This window comes from Oncorhynchus kisutch, linkage group LG3, assembly GCF_002021735.2.
Source record: "Oncorhynchus kisutch isolate 150728-3 linkage group LG3, Okis_V2, whole genome shotgun sequence".
Taxonomy (NCBI): domain Eukaryota; kingdom Metazoa; phylum Chordata; class Actinopteri; order Salmoniformes; family Salmonidae; genus Oncorhynchus; species Oncorhynchus kisutch.
The window spans coordinates 54763971-54780033 of record NC_034176.2 but is presented as its reverse complement, the minus strand read 5'-3'; the positions used below and the strand labels follow the sequence as shown (position 1 = coordinate 54780033).

Genomic DNA, 16063 nt, shown 5'->3' with positions numbered 1-16063 from the left:
CTATCTTCTAACATTTGCCTAGCCGATGAGTCCTTTTGGTCCTCTCCAAGGAGAGAGTCATGACATTCTTATTGGTGTCCTTTAGTAGTGGTTTCTTTGCAGCAATTCGACCATGAAGACCTGTTTCACGCAGTCTCCTCTGAACAGTTGATCTTGAAATGTGTCTGTTACTTGAACCCAGTGAAGCATTTATTTGGGCTGCAATTTCTGAGGCTGGTAACTCTAATGAACTTATCCTCTGCAACAGAAGTAACTCTGGGTCTTCCTTTCCTGTGGCGGTCCTCATGAGAGCCATGAGAGTTTCATCATGGCGCTTCATGAGAGTTTCATCATGGCGCTTCATGGTTTTTGCCACTGCACTTGAAGAAACTTTCAAAGTTCTTGAAACTTTCAAGATTGACTGACCTTCATGTCTTAAAGTAATGATGGACTGTCGTTTCTCTTTGCTTATTTGAGCTGTTCTTGCCATAATATAGACTTGGTCTTTTACCAAATAGTCTATCTTCTGTGTACCAACCCTACCTTGTCACAACACAACTGATTGCCTAAAACGCATTAAGAAGAAAAAATATTCCACAAATGAACTTTTAACAAGGCACACCTGTTAAAAGTTACGTGCGCGAGTGTTGCAAAATAAAGGTACACATACATGTTATTCAATAATTTTATCCAAACGGCTTGCTCGCTTCAATGAGCGTCTGGTCTAAAATAGAACTTGTTTCTATTTTTTGACGCATGAGTCGCTGCAAGTCCCGCCTCCTCATTGGGTTTTAGGAGCATATACCCCATGTGGGTGATTGAAAGATGAAATGAGGTCCACACTCAAGTCCAGTTGGTGGTGGTAATGCACCATAAAGTTGGTTGCAAACCTCTATATAAAATCCAAAGAAGAAGACTGAAGGGAGAGATTACTAGAAACCAACTAGGTTCACCCTTTTATCTGTGGATTAATTGTCAGAGTAGAGGACCTTGTGCATTTCAGATAAAATAACAACCCAAAGTTTATATCCCAGGACAAATTAGCTAGCTAGCTAAATGGCCATGAATGTTTCATGCATTTTGACCTGTCCCCAAATTGATACAGTTGGTTCAGAGTTCGTTTTGATATTTCAACCTGCGTGTCCTGTTCGCGTCGGGACAAAATCAACATGCACACGATGGCACACGCATGCCTGGTCTAGTCAGCATGTTAGCCAACAGAAGAAAACAAAAAACAAGTGGGAAGTTGGGAGTATCTATTATGTTGTGACGTGACTATCATTAATGTGATGACTGTTTTTAATCAAATCAATTATGTTGAATTATTATGTGATTCAATTAATCATGTAACAGCCTCCCGGGTGGCGCAGTGGTTAAGGGTGCTGTACTGCAGCGCCAGCTGTGCCATCAGAGTCCCTGGGTTCGCACCCAGGCTCTGTCATAACTGGCCGCGACCGGGAGGTCCGTGGGGTGACGCACAATTGGCCTAGCATCGTCCGGGTTAGGGAGGGCTTGGTCGGTAGGGATGTCCTTGTCTCATCGCGCACCAGCGACGCCTGTGGCGGGTCGGGCGCAGTGCGCGCTAACCAAGGTTGCCAGGTGCACGGTGTACCCTCCGACACATTGGTGCAGCTGGCTTCCGGGTTGGATGCGCGCTGTGTTAAGAAGCAATACGGCTGGTTGGGTTGTGTATCGGAGGACGCATGACTTTCAACCTTCGTCTCTCCCGAGCCCATACGGGAGTTGTAGCGATGAGACAAGATAGTAGCTACTACAACAATTGGATACCACGTAATTGGGGAGATAAAGGGGTAAGAAAATAAAAATAATTAATCATGTAACAACTCGTTAGTAACTTGGGGCACAACGGGAAAACTTATTTAACAATTTATTATCTCCTGAATTAATCTCAATCTATAGATATGAATATATCCTATAACAGTCACTTTCATGTATTATTTATTACCTGTCTCCTTCTGAATGTCGTTGATCTCGTAAATCTGCACGAACCCTAGCCTAAGTGATGATTCAGCGATACACAAATTGGCTCATTTATTTACTAACTCACTAAATAATCACACAGAAATACACACACACAGTGTAGATTATTTATTACTAACGTAATGCAATGAAACACAGTCCCTAGTGGACTAACCCGATATGACAGCTTGTTACACAATGGAAAGGGGGTGGGGAAAGATAAGGAGCAGGAGAGACAAAGAGAGTGGAATTATCGTACATACAGTTGAAAAACACACTCACTGTAAATATGGATATTTAGTACCCTAACAACCACTCATTCAGAAAAGGAATGCAATACATATTTACGCGTAGATGTCTTTCTCTGTCGTCTCTCTGTTGAACTCAATAGTTCAATGCGGTGGCTCGCTGTAAGTCTCTGGTGGCCCACCAGAGGTCACAATTTCTAGTTGTAGGCTTCTTTTGTTCTGGAGTGTTCGTTAGAATGGATCCATCAGAGGTGTATCACAGTGGTGATAGGGAACTGTTCTTCTTTTGTTCTACATAGACTACTTTAAATTACCCAACTGTAGAGATTTAACCATAAAAAGGGGCGTTCCATCATGCTGACACGAAGTCTGTGCTCATGTGGACGTGGTTACTGACTTAGTAAATGTTTATATGAAAAACAATTCTCATTTAGAAGGCTAAAATCATATTTTATCTTCACAACAGTATTCTTATACTTAATCATTTATTTTATACAACATTTAGATGCAAATCTGATCAATACATTGTGAAAGCTCTTAAAGTTACAATGTTACACCATCAAAATAATAAACCCACCAACCATTCCAAGCGTTTGGATTTCAAAACTAATGTTCCAATGTCAAATCTTTGGATGTTAAAGTTTTTAGCAAGAGTCTCTCTGTAACACTCAGACATTCAATACTGCAGAGCCAAAGGGAGAGTTTCTGCCAGGTATTTACAATCCGGTCGTTAAATCATAAAACCGGGCCAACTCCCCCAGGAGAGAGAGAGTTTGGCTGTCAGCCATTGGCCTAGCTGATCCGGCACCTTTAATCCTCACCAAGGAGCGACAGTCATGACAATTATATAGATAAGATACTCAAGTGGCCACTCTAACAATGAAAATACATGTCTTCAAAGATGGAAGGAAGTCGGGAGGAGGCGAGATCAGGTGGGACCATTCTAGCGAATGAGAGGGCAGTTACACGCTTGAACAACATGCATAACACTGATATAAAGTTATTTTTCTACCTTCATTAAATTATTTGATACGGTAATACAAAGTTGGAAAAACTCAAATTGCCCTGCCAGCTATTAGCCCATTTACTTGTCTTCTCAGCCAGCCAGCGCTGGCGCCATAACATCAAAATGCCATAGTGGTAGCTAGTCCACTTGAATTCCATTGAATTCCCCAACCAAAGAGAAATAGGCCTAATATGAGTGTATTCTAAGTATGTAATATATAAGATTGTGGTAGGAAGTAGAGAGCAATTATCTGTTGTGTTTTAATTTTTGTTTCATGTCAGACATTGGCACCACCAAGAGCTGTGTTTTCCAGTCAGGTGAGCTACAATGTTTTGTGAGTCTGTGGTCCCTCAGACCATTCTGAGTTTTACAGTGAGGAGAATCTGATGAACACAGTATTCCTGTTCTGGTAAAAAGTGCAGGTCAGTCATGACGGAGTCTAGTATAGTGGTCTAAGCTCCCCGACTCTGTACCAGATATACCCCCTGGCAACAGGGATTGGGCCCCCTGGCAACAGGGATTGGGCCCCACCTCGGCCACCCTCTGTCTATGCCCCTACTATATTTCAATCTTTACATTTCCAGCTGTACTGTGAAGAAAAAAAAAGCATTTAAGAAAAAAAAAAGGTTCAGGTCGGTCAACCCATGGACAGTGCTGAATTCCAAATCGACCCCTTCTCGTAGCCCCTTCTCGACCCCTTCTCGTAGCCCCGAAACAGTGACACTGCATGTGTCATGTTTAACTCCACTGAAATCCATGCAAGCCTAAGTGGGCAATCAGAGTACATTTTTATTATGAAGTGTTGAAAGTAGGACTGATCAAAGTAATGAATCAGTTTAATCTATTGGCAGTCCTCTCATCCCTCATTACAAGACCTCAGAACTCTTGTCTTGTGTGTCAGGAAGGATGTTCTGTTTGCAAGTCTGTTGTTGAAGAGGCTGTAGAGAAAGTATATTATTCATCATTACCGAACAGATCACCCTCCTCCAACAGTTACATCAAGTAAAAGAGACCGCCCCTCTCCCTGCCTTCACTCACTACCTACCTACATCGCACGCTTTCTCAATCACAGGCAAGCACTCCAATGCACACTATACGGTAGGTTAGTGGAACAGTTGGCAAAGACCAGTTGGTGTAGGCTAGTTTCAGTCAGAGCATCAGTGATGACGTTGTGACTGAGGCTACAACACAGGAAGAGAGGAAGAGAAGGAGTGGTCAATAACTGATCAGACAATACTTACCTACACAAAATGGATCGATGGACACACACACACACAAACTAAAACATACTCACCCCAGCACTTGTCCTATGTGCAGGTTTGTATGCAGGGGCTGTAGGTGGTGGTCTGTGAATTGATAGTGCCGAGTCCAGTTCTGGCAGCACCTCTTAGTAGCCCAGAACAAGAGATCCACAGGCCTGCCAGTCTAGCTTGGTCTTCAAGAGGTCCAGCTCCCCATCTGAGACTCTGCACAGGGACACGGCACACATCAAAGTTTTGTTGAAACTGGGAAGATAAAACCAAGAGAACATCACAGTATATATATATATATATATATATATATATATACACACACAAATGAGTTTTATTTGTCACATGCGCCAAATACAACCTTAGTGAAATGCAGATTTACAAGCCCTTAACCAACAATGCAGTTAAGAAAAATAAGTGTTTAGTAAAAAAATAGCTAAGTAAAAAATACATGTAACAAATAATTAAAGAGCAGCAGTAAAATATACAGGGGGTACTGGTACAGAGTCAATGTGCGGGGGCACCGGTTAGTCGAGGTAATTGAGGTAATATGTACATGTAAGTAATATGTACATGTAGTTAAAGTGACGATACATAGATAATAAACAGAGAGTAGCAGCAGCATAAAATAACGTGAGGGGGGTCAAGCAATGCAAATAGTCTGGGTAGCAATTTGATTAACTGTTCAGGAGTCTTATGGCTTGGGGGTAGAAGCTATTGCGAAGCCTTTTGGACCTAGACTTGGTGCTCTGGTAACACTTGCCGTGCGGTAGCAGAGAGAACAATCTATGACTAGGGTGGCTGGAGTCTTCCTCTGACACCGCCTGGTATAGAGGTCCTGGATGGCAGGAAGATTGGCCCCAGTGATGCACTGGGCCGTACACACTACTCTCTGTAGTGCCTTGCGGTCGGTGGCCGAGCAGTTGCCATACCAGGCAGTGATGCAACCAGTCAGGATGCTCTCGATGGTGCAGCTGTATAACCTTTTGAGGATCTGAGGATCTAAGCCAATTTTTTTCAGTCTTCTGAGAGGGAATAGGCTTTGTCTTGCCCTCTTTATGACTGTGTGTTTGGTCCATGATAGTTTGTTGTTGATGTGGACACCAAGGAACTTGAAGCTCTCAACCTGCTCAACTACAGCCCCGTCGATGAGAATGGAGGAGTGCTCGGTCCTCCTTTTCCTGTAGTCAACAATCATCTCCTTTGTCTTGATCACATTGAGGGAGAGGTTGTTGTCCTGGCACCACACGGCTAGGTGTCTGACCTCCTCCCTATAGGCTGTCTCATCGTTGTTGGTGATCAGTTGAAATCACTGTTGAAATCAGCAAACTTAATGATGGTGTTGGAATTGTGCCTGGCCATGCAGTCATGAGTGAACAGGGAGTACAGGAGGGGATTGAGCACGCAACCCTGAGGGGTCCCCATGTTGAGAATCAGCGTGGCGGATGTGTTGTTATCTACCCTTAACATATGGGGGCGGCCCGCCAGGAAGTCCATGATCCAGTTCCAGAAGGACGTGTTTAGTCCCAGGGTCCTTAGCTTAGTGATGAGCTTTGCGGGCACTATGGTGTTGAACGCTGAGCTGTAGTCAATGAATAGCATTCTCACGTAGGTGTTCCTTTTGTCCAGGTGGGAAAGGGCAGTGTTCAGTGCAATAGAGATTGCATCATCTGTGCATATGTTGGGGCGGTATGCAAATTGGAGTTTGTCTAGAGTTTCTGGGATAATGGTATTGTTGTGAGTCATGACCAGCCTTTAAAACACTTCATGGTTACAGACGTGAGTGCTACGGGTCGGTAGTCATTTAGGCAGGTTACCTTAGTGTTCTTTGGCACAGGTGGTGTGCTTGAAACATGTTGGAATTACAGACTCAGTCAGGGACAGGTTGAAAATGTCAGTGAAGACACTTGCCAGCTGGTCAGCGCATGCTTCGAGTACATGTCCTGGTAATCCGTCTGGCGCTGCGGCCTTGTAAATGTTGCCCTGTGTAATGGAAATGTTAATGTTTGTGCTTTTCTTATAGAATGGCACATGAATAAAACACAGAAATTAATTATAAATCAATTTCTGTGTTCATGCAAGTGGCTGACTGTACAAATCCTCACTATCAGTAGCTGCAATTTGGCAGTATGCCCAGACGTTGTTTCGAGAACGAACAAAAGATATCTCAGTTTAAAGGTCTCAGCTTAGAGAGGAGAAGCCTCGTGAGGTGTTGGTCTGTCACATGTTGTGAAACAGTATTGGTCAGTCACATGAATGAAACAAAATAGTAATGATTAATTAATTATGCTAAATTCTGCAAATATAACTTGTCTGTGTATTGCCGTATATAAGACAACTTTTGGGTCTGCCCAAGGAGAGCTCCTGATTGACATGTGTACTATGGTGCATTGAGTTCGTTGGAACCACTCCAGCACGCTGACAATAAACAATTATTAATTTAAGATTGACTTCGAGTGTCCCTGCGTAGGATTTTTCCACAACACCTGTTTAAAGATCTTACTCATATCGGCTACGGAGGGCGTGATCACACAGTTGTCTGGAACAGCTGATGCTCTCAGGCATGTTTCAGTGTTACTTGCATCGAAGCAAGCATAGAAGTAATTTAGCTCACCTGGTAGGCTCGTGTCCCTGGGTAGCTCACGGCTATAATTCCCTTCGTAGTCTGTAATAGTTTGCAAGACCTGCCACATCCGATGAGCGTCAGTCCTGGTGTAGTACGATTCCATCTTAGTCCTGCATTGACGCTTTGCCTGTTTGGTGGTGCGTCGGAGGGCATAGTGGGATTTCTTATAAACTTCCTGGTTAGAGTCCCGCTCCATGAAAGCGGCAGCTCTACCCTTTAGCTCAGTGCGGATGTTGTCTGCAATTCATGGCTTCTGGTTGGGGTAAGTACGTACAGTCACTGTGGGGACGACGTCATCGATGCACTTATTGATGAAGCCAGTGACGGATGTGGTGTACTCCTCAATGCCATTGGAAGAATCCTGGAACCTATTCCAGGCTGTGCCAGCAAAACAGTCCTGTAGCTTAGCATCTGTTCATCTGACCGCTGTTTTATTGAACGAGTCATTGGTGCTTTCTACTTTAGTTTTCGCTTGTAAGCAGGAATCAGGCGGATAGAATTATGGCTAGTTGTCAAATCATTATCTGTGTCTACATAACATAACCTTAGATTGACAATATGCGGGATGGGAGGCCACTCCCTCAATGGTCTGTCTCCTACCACAGTCTCTTAGTGGTGAGAAAAGGCAACAACACATCTGCCACGCTGACCATCAACATAGGGGCCCCTCAGAGGTGCATGCTTAGTCCCCTCCTGTACTCCCTCTTCACCCACTACTGCATGGCCGCGCAAGTCTCCAACACCATCATTAAAATTGCCGACGACACAGCGGTGGTAAGCCTCACCGGCGATGATGAGACAGCCTATAGGGAGGAGACCTGGCAGTGTGGTGCCAGGACAACAACCTCTCCCAAGATCAGCAAGACAAAGGAGATGATCATGGCCTCCAGGAAACGGAGGGCCGAGCACGCCCCCATTCACATCGACAGGGCTGTAGTTGAGCAGGTCGAGAGCTTCAAGTTCCTTGGTGTCCACATTACTAAGGATTTATCATGGTTCAAACACACCAACACAGTCGTGAAGAGGGTACTACAACACTTCTTCCCACTCAGGAGGTTGAAAAGATTTGGCATGGGACCTCAGATCCTAAAAAAGTTATACAGCTGCACCATTGAGAACATCTTGACTGGCTGCATCACCGCTTGGAACGGCACTGCTTGGGCATCCGACCGCAAAACACTAGGGTAGTTCAGGCGGGCGGCCCAGTTCATCACTGGGGCCGAGCTCCCTACCAGGACCTCTGTACCAGGCTGTGTAAGAGAAAGGCCCTAAAAATGGTCAAAGACTCTAGCCACCCAAGTCATAAACTGTTCTCTCCGCTACCGCACGGCAAGTGGTACTGATGCACTAATTCTGGAACCAACAGGACCCATTACGTCATTACAGACCCTGGTTTGATTCAAGGCTGTATCACAACCGCCGTGATTGGGAACCCATAGGGCGGCGCACAATTGGCCCAGCATCATCATTGTAAATAAGAATTTGTTCTTGACTGACTTGCCTAGTTAAATAAATAAATAAAAATTACATACAGTATTTACCTCCATTACCTCATACTCCTGCACATCTACTCAATACTGGTACCCCTTGTATATAGCAAACAGCAAACTTATTCAAACGCCATCAACATGTTACTTGTATTAACTGTAAGAACAACTAAGAAAGCCTACAATCAAACACAGGAGACATCTCAGCACGCTATGTTAGAGGACAAAAGGACAAAATGAGCTTCATAAGATTTTATTTTACTATAGGGTTAAAGCTAAAGCCAAAGTCTAAGATATTCCAGTATTTTTGAAACAAAGCCTATTAATGAAACAAAGCCGACCCTTTTATTTTCAAAGAATCAACGTAATATTAATAAAAACTTTCTTAACCAAAAAGCTAGGGACATAATGCCCTAAGCTATGGACATATTACTCCATTGTTTATGTTGCCATAGGAGACTTGTAAAGGGCCATCACCTTCAGACAGATCTGAAAAGGGGTGCTTTGTCCAAAAGAGGCAGGGATGCACAGCAGAGGTCTTTACGGATATACCCGAACCCATTACCTAGGATCCGACCCGTTATTGTGTAGTTGACCCTCGGATCCCGGGTCAGATCACGCTCGTTGGCTACAGACCTCTGATATGTCTGAAAATATATTAAATACCGAAAAGATCCTAAATTATATTTGAAGATGAATGCATGGCATTTGGTTCAGTCAATTGCATTAATCTCTCTCCTCCGCTTGTCTGCCTCTCACTCTGTCTGGCTTAAGTACTCGCTACAGGAAACATTGTTTCAACTCACTGTTTCCCCTCGCCAATGAGCTCCGAACAGACACAGCTGTATTTGCACAAGGGAGAAGTGTTCAGGTAGACTAATTCATGACATTTCTACTGGAGATTTGGGATGAGCAATCTGTTGCTATTTCACACTGAGACGTGCTGTGGTTACTTAGGCCTATCGAGAAGGAGAGTGTTGGAAAGATTTTTGAAATACAGTGAGGAACTATTGTCATTCGCAATGGATGTAAAACACTCTGTTGACTTTGTGTGAGGTGACGGAAAGAAAACACAGAAGCGCTGCAGCTCATAAGTGGTGGTGAGTTAAGACAATCAGAATTACTATCAGACATCCCCATATGGGAATATTTATAGGCCTACATTTGCGTACAGGCCAGATACTTTATGTGTGCTCAAGAAAAAAAGATACAAATAAACATGAACAAAGGGCAAACAATTCACAATGAAACAATGAATGTGCACGAAAAAGCGGGAGACTGAGAGCCATTCTGGAGAGAGACAGCCGACTAGTGCGTCTTCGCCACACATACCTCTTCCCTTCATATTGTGTTGACATTTTAAAATTAGGGATGTCATTTATGAAAATATTAAGCTATATTACTTTAGTTTAGCCTACAACAGAAAATGCATGTGAAACGTTAAAGTTCACTGCCTAACAGACAAGTCAAAACAATTCTGCTGGCTTGCATAGCAATAAAGCACAGCATTTATTTATTTATTTTTCGGATACATATGGGTTCGATACAGACCTGGATCAGATTCTCCCTCATTTCGGATATAATTTGGGTCGGATCTGGTACACCTTGGACCTGAATCAGATCAGGCTTTGATTTTCACACAAACAAATTGCGGGTCCTGTCCGGTGTCGGATGGGAATTTCACAGATTCAATTCAGTTTGGATCAAAATTTCAGGATCCGAGAAGACCTCTAATATACAGTACTCACAGTCACTGGTTCAACTTTAATGAGAATCTCTCATGGTGGACATCACAAACCTGGAACTCGGCCTGCAGAAAGACAGAATGCATAGTCATGGTAAAAAACAAGAGCTACTTAAATTAAATAGTGAATAGTTTGAGGGAATGAAGCTCTCACCTTTTGCAAATTATTTGATGTTTATATATAAAAGCATGTTCTTCCTGAAGTCTACAGAAATGTGCAACGTTGAATGTTGCAGCAGATAGAAAAGCACTGCAGTGCATTTGTCCTAATGAAAACATCTTGATCTCCAACAAAAATATAGAGATAAAACAGGCTCTCAAAAACGGATTACCAAAATATGATTTAAAAAAAGGTATTTAAAAAAATAAAGCATGATTCATTTTGAACAGTGGAAAAGTTGACAACTTTCAGAGCCTTGCTCTCCATCTTGTTTCTATTTAAGATGACCATTCAAGTAGGCAATTCAATGGTCATACAAAAAAGTGAGGGGAAAAATGGTCCAGAAATAAGCTAATAACACTCAAATAATGACTGGTCTCCTTTCAAAATTAGATTTTTTTTCATTCAATTAGTCTTTTCAAAAAGAAGACCAGGCATCAAAAGAAGGCCAAGGAAATATGCAAATTCAACCATTGAGCCGAAGCATGGATGATGGATAAGCGTTATTTGACATTCAACATTCACTGACACCGCGTTTGAACATCATTAGGCTATACAATATATCACAAAATAGGTATATAGTGTAACTATATTATACTTGCATCTACTTATTGTCTGAGGTTGCATTGCTGTTTATCTTTCACCAGTCTGAACACAAAAGTTAAGGTGCTAGAAAGAAAATCACGTTCATGCAACATTTTTGAAAGAGCTGTATAGGCAATGTCATCACCAGGTTACAGGGGCAAAGTTAAACCTGTTATAAAAAAAGGTTATGTCCTGTATAGTCCTACTGTGGTTCATTAGTAAATAAATAAACACGTAAAAGACTCACTCACTCTGTCTGTCATGTCTATTCCTTTACCATTTTCATTCTTCTGCAGGTGTGGCAGAGAGCTTTTCTTCTTCCTTTGCCTACACTGTCTGGAATGTTTTCCTCATTGACACTATTTTTGGTTCATCCAAAAAGGACAGCCATTCCCAAGTGTGATTCTTCTTGCACATGTCCATGCCTTCAATGGCAATACTGACTGCATTTGACTTAGCTTTTTGCAATTGATCTAATATTGCCAAATCCTTTCTGAATCGATCATTCTTTTGTGTCAGGAGCTCTAAATCGACTGGAAGCATCATAGAACATACCTTCAGAAAACTGGCTAGGATCAACTCAACAATCTGAACAGTCAACTCAAAAAAGTCTGTGTCGGTCCACATGGTAAGCCTGTCAAACACAAGGTTCTTGGGTACCTCAATTTCATCAAACAAGCATGAATTTCCTTCAACAAGGTCTCTCCCATCTTCCTGCCATTCCTTGAGTTTGGTAACAAGGGTTTGGTATCTTTCTTCCATCTCCAACACGTTTCCCTTCAAAGTTAAGGCTCTCCAGAGAGGATCAATGATAAGCTTTGAAACCAGACCCAGAGCTCTGCATCCGGCCTTGAACTGTTGAACCTCCAAATCAGCAACAACTGTGGCAAGCAAACTACTCTCAGCTCCGTACGTACTGGTAAATTCAACCAAATCATCATGGATGCTATACACCCCAGCAGAATTATGAAACAGACCATCAATTCTATGTCCAATGGATAGAGACAAAGGAACTTCATCAAATTATTTTTTGCTGGTCAAAAAGGTTTCGAATGGAATAAGCTGACCGTCCTCTGCCCATCCAAGCTCTTGCACAGCATCACTCACAGAACTCACCAAACGCACTGTTCCAGACTCCTACTCTGTTGTCCCAATGTTAGGGGAGCTATGGACTCCTACTTCCTTATCTCCTAAAATCATATTTTCCCAAAGTAGAAGACTTGTTTTTGCCTGGTGAGCAAAGCCATCAATCAAATGTAAGCCACAAAAGAGCTGACTTACAAGGCACATCATTGTCTTTTCAGTGGAACTAAAGCCACAATGTTTCTCAACCATCAGTGGTAGGATGTCTGATCTGTATTCAGCGAGGATTTGTTCAAATTTCTTTTCGGAACCAGTCCCAGCACCAAAACACTTTGAAATGGTTACAAAAATCCATCTCATCTGTTGCATTTCACCACTCGTAACAATTTCATTGATCATTTTCCTGCAAATGTCAACTTGGTAGTTCTCTGGGTATGGGGTTTGCTCTGTGACCCCAGGGTGAACGTCAGACTCCTTTAAGCAGAAGTCAGTGGGTCCATTATCTTGGCCAAGCTTGACAGTTTCATCTGTTTCGATAGAGATGATCTCTTCAGCATGCAGAGACCATACATCAGCGACCAGATATTTCAAACCGGTCTTGTTAACCATCTTCTGATAGTTAATCTTCTCCTCTGTATCGTCTGCCTCTTGTATCCTTTTCAAATCCAATTGTCTTTTTGACAATCTTGCAGGTGGAGTAGCTTCTTTTTTCTTGTATTGTCTAGTCAAAAGCGGTATTATAAACACTTCTTTTGAAAAGTCTTCATTTGTGACATGTTTCCGTTTAGCCATTCGTTTCAGTTTAGATGAAATATGTATGGCAAATTGACAGCGTTTCTGATTTTGCAAATCTAGATCAAAATTATATTCCAGTATATCATAGACAGTATACATATAAGCCTTTTTTGTATTTTTTGCAAACTTATGAACCTCATACATTACGCCATTTGTCAGTAACTGTGAGTCAAGTTTTGTTTTGGATGGTGGTTTGGATCTCACATCAAGTTCCACACCTACTTCTTTGCACAAGGGGTAGCAGTTTTTCACCACTTTCTCTGCAAAAGGCTTTTCACCACTTTCTCTGCAAAAGGCTTAAAAAGGTTTGCCTTTTTAATTTTGCTGACAGGGACCTTCGTTTTTCCAGCTGACAATGTGAGTCCAGTCTCGTTGGAGATGGTCTGTTTCTTCACAGACTGAGAAACTAGGCCTACCCGTCTACCTCTATGAAATTTCTCTGCCTTTGTGTCTCTTACTTTGCAAGTGGCTCTTTCTCCCTTTTTCCTTCTCAAATCGAATCGTTTTCTTTCTGTTACTTTTTTCGGTCCTTGATATTTCCACACAATTGAGTCAATTGAGTTAATGACCTACATTTTACTGGAAATCACTGCAGGTTTCTTTCTTGTGCCAACCCCCAGTGAGAATGATTCCTTTAAATATGGAGGTTTCCTTCTATGTGCCATGCATGTCATTTTCTTAACAACTCGTCTCAACTTTGTAATAATATAGGTAGACAGCTTGGTTTTCTCAATAGGCAAATCAAGATCAAAATTGTGCTCTAGGACATCAATGACAATTTGCTTGTAAGTTCCACAAACATCTTTGGCAAAATTACCAAGTTCAATCATTACACTGTTGGTCAATAATTCCAAATTACATTTCTCTTTTGCCCCAAAATTGGATTTCACATCAAGTTCTAATCCTATTTTCTTACAGAGGGGATAGGGGTCCTTCATTGTTTTTGATATTGTAGAGGCCATTAGATGCCCGTTTTGTTCCCTTGCAAGGCTGTACGCCGTTCCACCAGTACACGGCGTTACATCTTTCTCAGTTAACAGGTTGTCTGTCTTGAAATGCTGAGTAAGTCTGGATACGATGTCCAGATGAGATTTGTCCATTAAGAGCGTGTCAGCAGGTTCAAGATTTTCTGACACACGGTCATAATTCTTTGCAGTTGAAAGGGCATATTTTGAACCTTTTATCGTGTTGGGATCAGGAAGGGTAAACACCTCCATTACCAATTCAGGTTTTCCTAGAACAGTTTTTCGGATTCTCATCAATTCTCTTAATTTGTGCATAGTACGTGTCGCAAAATCATACCTTTGATGCTTTTGCAAACCAAGATCAAAGTTGTACTCTAGAATGTCACAGACAACATGCTGCTGAGCTCTATTAACTTCTTTAGCAAAACCTCAACCATCACACCTTTAGTCAGCAACTGCACATCTAGTTTCTGATTGGATCCAGACCCAACATTGAAATTCAAGCCAATTTTCTTGCAGTTGGAGTATGGATCCTTCAACTTTTTTCCAGCTGACCTTTGCGAAATATGTTTTGAGTAATTAACACGATGTCGCCACAGATCTCCATATTTTCTCCCTTTTTGTGCCTTGACCATTTTCTTCCCTCTTTTTTTAATTTTAACGTCGTAGTCTTCCTCTTGAACAGAGGTAGAAGTAAATGGTTTACAATAGGCTGGAAGAATAGGCCTGTGAGTCCTCATATGACATGCTTGCATCACTGGAGTTAAATTACTGTCCCTTGCTATTGCAGGTGAAATGATCAGAAACGGTTTGGCAATACTTTGACTTGGGAGATTAACATAATCAGTCAGCACTTGATCATTGTTTAGTGGCTGTATTTGAAAGCTGCTAAATATCTGTGCAGTTGGGTTGATTTGTCCTCCCAAATAAACACTTTCTGCAACCTAATGTTGCGACTGAGAACAGGTACATACTTTTCCAATCTGAATATCATTGGGAGATATGTAAAAACATGGCTTACCTTTGATTAAATTCCCTACAGGGGTGCTTGGGTTATCCTGTTCTGTGTGAACATGGACAACACCTTTACCACCCACATTTACAGCTGGAGCACCAACTGTTGTTGAATTAATTTTAATCTCCCTATCACTTGATTTTGTATCTTCTAACGGAGCACAAATAAGGCTTTGTTTTGTTGTGTCATACCAATTTTCGGCATATGAATAACTTGCATTAAAAGAGTCAGACAAAATGACAGGTGGGATATCTCCATCTCATCCTCCTCTGGCTTTATATCTACATCCATCTCACACCGACTAAACTAGCTATCTGGGTGACACCCAGGGTCAACTTAAATATAGTTTGGTTAGACCTAGTAATGTCCAAGTAGCTGACCAGGCCTATCTCCTTAAGCATATCAATCCAATTTATTTTTATAAAGTCCTTTTTATAACAGTGAAAATGGTGAGAGTCTGAGGAAATAGGTTAAGTAATATTAGATATAGTGGTGTAACTACAGATGATTCCAAGTTTAAGGTTTGGCCTGCACCAACTGACCAAGGGAGTCCACCCACTCTACTTCTCTGTCTGCTTGTAAAAATGACTGTTTATTACACCCCAACACCTAATGGGTGCTTTGTGTCCTGAATTACCCCCACAGTTTATCAAACTAACCTCAGGCTAACTGACAAGCCTAACTTGCATCTCACTGCAGTAACGTTAAATCCAATGAGATTTGGCACATAACAAATGCGTATTGTGAGTACCACCAAGTAGCCAACTCATCTAGCTAACTATGTATTGAGGTCTATATTGACGGCAAATATGCCACTTGCAAGGGCGCATTGATTGCAGAACATTAATTATCAGTACATGGAGTAGCCTATTGTTTGTCATAGTGGCTCACATCAAATAGCCTCGCTAAGCTTGCTAACGTTAGTTAGCTATTACTGTAGCTACCTTGATTTTGCAGGTCCCCCTTAGCCTTCCATAAGACAGTTTGGAACTTGAAAAAAAGTTGGTGCTACAGTAAAGTACTTAATCTTCCAGGTGGGTAACGGTTAGCTTATTCTTGGAAATTTGAACTGAATGTTCTGAGTCCGAGATAGTGAGATCCTATTGGACCGTTAAAGTATTTATTAGCATTTTTCCGTTA

The 16063-nt window shown here is 41.9% G+C and overlaps 1 long non-coding RNA gene across 1 annotated transcript; it reads right to left on the bottom strand.

Moving 5' to 3' along the window:
- Positions 1-2073: 2073 nt before the first annotated feature.
- Positions 2074-16056, bottom strand: LOC116358146 (uncharacterized). Its single transcript, XR_004206032.1, has 5 exons — positions 10475-16056; positions 10325-10386; positions 4508-4679; positions 4259-4394; positions 2074-4151 (listed from the first exon to the last, which is right to left on the bottom strand). It is a non-coding gene; the product is annotated as an uncharacterized LOC116358146 (long non-coding RNA).
- Positions 16057-16063: the final 7 nt, after the last annotated feature.